The 4962-nt window shown below is 37.8% G+C and overlaps 1 long non-coding RNA gene across 1 annotated transcript; it reads left to right on the top strand.

Annotated features, from left to right (window-relative positions):
- Positions 1–1995: 1995 nt before the first annotated feature.
- LOC118746159 lies at positions 1996–2785 on the top strand. Its single transcript, XR_004993789.1, has 2 exons — positions 1996–2026; positions 2404–2785. It is a non-coding gene; the product is annotated as an uncharacterized LOC118746159 (long non-coding RNA).
- The last annotated feature ends 2177 nt before the right edge of the window (positions 2786–4962 follow it).

Below are 4962 nucleotides of genomic sequence, written 5' to 3'. Positions count from 1 at the left end.
ACAATATATTTATTTTATATATTTTACCGAGCTTAAATTTTTTTAACTAACTGCTAAATTTAATAATTATTTGTGGCTGAGAAAACATTCATATCTACAATATTAATTTTAATGATAGTCCCTCCTTTGGTTGTTGGATCATTTCTACCAGAAACCATTTCCAATGAAAATTTTAATTTGGGATCTATTTCAGGATTTTAGAGATTCTTCAGACTAAATCAGAATTTTCGAGACTATTTCGGGGTTTTCGGGAATATTTTGGGATTTTCGAAGCTATTTTGTAATTCTTTAGGGATTCCCGGAAACTTTGTTTGAGATTTTGGGATTCTCGGAACTAATATCGGGATTTTCTAGACTACGTCGGGACTATTTACGGATTTTTGGGACTTATTTCGGACTTTCGGGTCTGCTTCGAGTTTTTTGGGACTTTCGAGGTTCTCGGAACTAAAATCCGTATTTTGGGGACTAATTTCGGGATATTTGTGACTTTCGGGACTTTTGGGACTCCGGGACTGTTTTTGGATTTTTGGAACTCATTTTGAATTTTTGGGACTTTCGATACTATTTAGGGATTGTCGGGAGTAATTTCGGTATTTTTGGGAATTCCGGGTCTATTTCCAGATTTTTGGGACTTTCGGGACTATTTCGGGATGCTCGGAACTATTTTCGGGATTTTTGGGGGTTTCGGGAATATATCGATTTTTTTGGGACTAATTTTGGATTTTCGGGACTATTTCCAGATTTTTGGGACATATTTCGGAATTATGGGGTTTTCGGGATTCTCTGGAATAATTTCGGGATATTTAGGACCTGCGGGAGTATTTCGGGATATCTGGGACTTATTTCGGATATTTGGGACTATTTCGGGGACTAATTTTGGATTTTCGGGACTATTTCCAGATTTTTGGGACCTATTTCGGATATGGGGTTTTCGGGATTCTCTGGAATAATTTCGGGATTTTTAGGACCTTCGGGAGTATTTCGGAATATCCGGGACCTATATCGATATGTATTTTGAATGACTTCATAATGATTGTGGAACCAAGGAGCGTTTGCTAGGTTGCATGAGAGTTAGGAAGCGGGGGTGCGCAAATAATGGCTAGCGAACAAATGGTAATTGCAATGCGCGAAAGATATGTTTGTCCGTATGTGATGCGAGAATTTAGAGGAACTAGTACGCAAATATCAGCGAACTCCAATATACCAAAACGAAGAAATGAAAAAATTCCGAAATACAGCCAAAAATCCCAAAAACACCGAAATTACTCCCGACAATCTCGACATACACCCGAAAGTTCCAAAAATCTTAAATAAGTCCCAAAAATCTGGAAATAGTCTCGAAAGTCCCAAAAATACCCAAATTACTCCCTTTAATCCCGAATTAGTCCCGAGAGACCCAAAAATCCCTAAACTACCCCGAAAGTCCCAACAGTCCCGATATTAGTTCCGAGAATCCCGAAATAGTCCCGAAAGTCCCAAAAATTCAAAAATAGGTCCCAAAAATCCTACATTAGTTCTCAAAATCCCAAAATTCCTTAATTAATCCCAAGAATGGAGAAATAGTCCCTAAAGTCCCAAAAATCCGAAAATAGTCCCAAAAATCCCGAAATACTCCTGAAACTCCCAAAAGTACTAAAATCAGTTCCGAGAATCCCGAAATAGGCCCGAAAGTCCCAAAAATTCCGAAATACAGCCAAAAATCCCAAAAACCCCGAAATTACTCCCGACAATCTCGAAATACACCCGAAAGTTCCAAAAATCTTAAATAAGTCCCAAAAATCTGGAAATAGTCTCGAAGGTCCCAAAAATACCCAAATTACTCCCTTTAATCCCGAAATAGTCCCGAGAGTCCCAAAAATCCCTAAATATCCCCGAAAGTCCCAACAGTCCCGATATTAGTTCCGAGAATCCCGAAATAGTCCCGAAAGTCCCAAAATTCCAAAAATAGGTCCCAAAAATCCTACATTAGTTTTCAAAATCCCAAAATTCCTAAATTAATCCCAAGAATGGAGAAATAGTCCCGAAAGTCCCAAAAATCCGAAATTAGTCCCAAAAATCCCGAAATACTCCTGAAAATCCCAAAAGTCCTAAAATCAGTTCCGAGAATTCCGAAATAGGCCCGAAAGTCCCAAAAACTCCGAAATACAGCCAAAAATCCCAAAAACCCCGAAATTACTCTCGACAATCTCGAAATACACCCGAAAGTTCCAAAAATCTTAAATAAGTCCCAAAAATCTGGAAATAGTCTCGAAAGTCCCAAAAATACCCAAATTACTCCCTTTAATCCCGAAATAGTCCCGAGAGTCACAAAAATCCCTAAATAACCCCGAAAGTCCCAACAGTCCGGATATTAGTTCCGAGAATCCCGACATAGTCCCGAAAGTCCCAAAATTCCAAAAATAGGTCCCAAAAATCCCAAATTAGTTCTCAAAATCCCCAAATTCCTAAATTAATCCCAAGAATGGAGAAATAGTCCCGAAAGTCCCAAAAATCCTAAATTAGTCCCAAAAATCCCGAAATACTCCTGAAAATCCCACAAGTCCCGAAATCAGTTCCGAGAATCCCAAAATAGGCCCGAAAGTCCCAAAAATCCGAAAATAGGTCCCAAATATCCCGAATTAACTCTCAAAATCCCAAAATTCCTAATTAATCCCAAGAATAGAGAAATAGTCCCGAAAGTCCCAAAAATCCGAAATTAGTTCCAAAAGTCCCGAAATACTCCTGAAAACCCTGAAATGGTTCCGAAAGTCTCAAAAATCCAAAAAGACCCAAAAAAAAACCGATATACTTCCGAAAGCCACAAAAGTCCCAAAAATACCGAAATATATTCCCAGAATTATGAAATAGTCCAGAAAGACCCACAAATCCTGAAATAGTTCCGAAAGTCCCATAGTTCCTAAATTAGTCCGGAAAATCCCGAAATGATCCCGAAAGTCCCAAAAATCCAAAACAAGGTCCCAAAAATCCCGAAATACCCCCGAAAATCCGAAATTATTCCTGAGAATCCCGAAGTAGTCCAAAATTCCTAAAAATCTGGAAACTGTCCCGAAATCTCGAAATAGACCCGAAAGTTCCAAAAATCCTAAATAAGTCCCAGAAATCTGAAAATAGTCTCGAAAGCCCCAAAAATACCTAAATTACTCCTGACAATCACACGAGCCCCAAAAATCCCTAAATAGTCCCGAAAGTCCCAACAGTCCCGAAATTATTCCCGAGAATCCCGAAAGCTCCATAAATCCAAAATAAGTTCCAAAAATCTGGAAATAGTCCTAAAAGTCCGATATAATTCAAAAAAATTTCGAAATTAGTCCCGAAAATCCCGATATTAGGTCGGAGAATCCCGAAAGTCCCAAATATCCGGAAACAGTCCCGAAAGTCCCAAAAACTAGAAATTAATCCTAAAAATCCAAAAATAGTCCAGAAGTCCCAACAATTCTGAGAATACCGAAATACTGCCGAAAGTCCCGCTATTAACTCCGAGAATCTCGAAAGTCCCAAAAATCCCTAAATATTTTGAAAGTCGTTTCGAAAATCCCGAAAATCTTAAACAGTTTCCGGGAATCCCTAAAGAATTACGAAATAGCTTCGAAAATCCCAAAATATTCCCGAAAACCCCGAAATGGTCTTCTAAAGCCTGATTTAGTCTGAAGTATCTCTCAAATCCAGAAATCCCAAATTGAGGTGTGGTGAGTTTAGGTGAGGTGTGGTGAGAACGAGTGTGATGAGTTCAACTGTGGTGGGTTAAGATTTGGCGGATTTTGGTGTACCATTAGGAGGTGTGGTGAGTTTAGGTGAGGTGTGGTGAGTTTGTATGTGGTGAGTTGATTTGAGGAGAGGTGAAGTGAGTTGTGGTAAAGTAAGTTGAGGTGTTAATTCTCTAAATTTCTCCTAAACTATACAGTATTTAGTTTGAAAGTATTTAGCCATCGACTAAAATACCTTGGTACTTTAGTGAAAGTATTTTGCATCCCCAAGGTACGTAAGTACTTTGGACCAGAGTATTTAGCGCCTGCTAAATACTTTCATTTTTTATACTTTGGTATCTAGCAGCTCCTAAATACTCAAGTTTTTCTTACTTTAATATCTAATAGCTCCTAAGTACCTAAATACTTTTTACTTGAGTATTTAGCACCACCTAAATACCTAAGTAAATAGTACTTGGGTATTTAGCAGCTCCTAAATACCTATGTAAATAGTACTTGGGTATTTAGTCATCTCAAAATACTAAGTATTTGTGTATTTAGTACCCAAAGTGGTACTTTAAGTACAAAAGTATTTAGGTGTGCCCATCACTGATTCAGAAGAAACACATCGTTCACAGGGCTGCCAACTTGACTCAAACCGTGCCATTTTTGGCCGTATTTTACTTCAAATGGCACTTACTTTTTCAATTTTGCACTGCCAAATTGGCACACTTGAAAAATAGTAAATTTCAATACAGTTTTGTGAAATCCTTTTGCGTGTACTTCTTTTTATCAACTAAAATATTCTAATTTCTATAGTGTATACATCTATCTTACTTTGCACTGGACTTTTGTTTTAGGAATGTGTTTTTAATTTTATTGCTAAATGAGAAGAACTAAAACTAATTACACCTTTGTTGGCACTTTTATTTTTATATTTGGTACATTTTGGCACTTTTCTATTCTCAATATAGCACTTCATAGCTAAGTATAGTTGGAACCCTGATCGCCCTAACTGAAATTTTTTCGCCTGCGGGATAGTAGAAGTACCTATGTATGTCAGGGGCGGATCCAGCGAGGGGGTTTTGGGGGTTAAACTACGTGTTAGTCAGTGGCGGACCCACGGGGGATGTTTTAATACATAGACGCCATATTATATATACATATGCGCCATATTAAAACACACACAAACAACCAAAAAGAAGTCAACTAAATATATTATAAAAGCAAAATAAAGTTTGGATAAACTTTAAAATCATTGCATATGTTCGCTGCGGAC

This window comes from Rhagoletis pomonella, unplaced genomic scaffold, assembly GCF_013731165.1.
Source record: "Rhagoletis pomonella isolate Grant_MI unplaced genomic scaffold, Rhpom_1.0 Rhpom_scaffold_00010, whole genome shotgun sequence".
Lineage (NCBI taxonomy): Eukaryota > Metazoa > Arthropoda > Insecta > Diptera > Tephritidae > Rhagoletis > Rhagoletis pomonella.
This window is presented reverse-complemented; position numbering and strand designations above follow the sequence as displayed.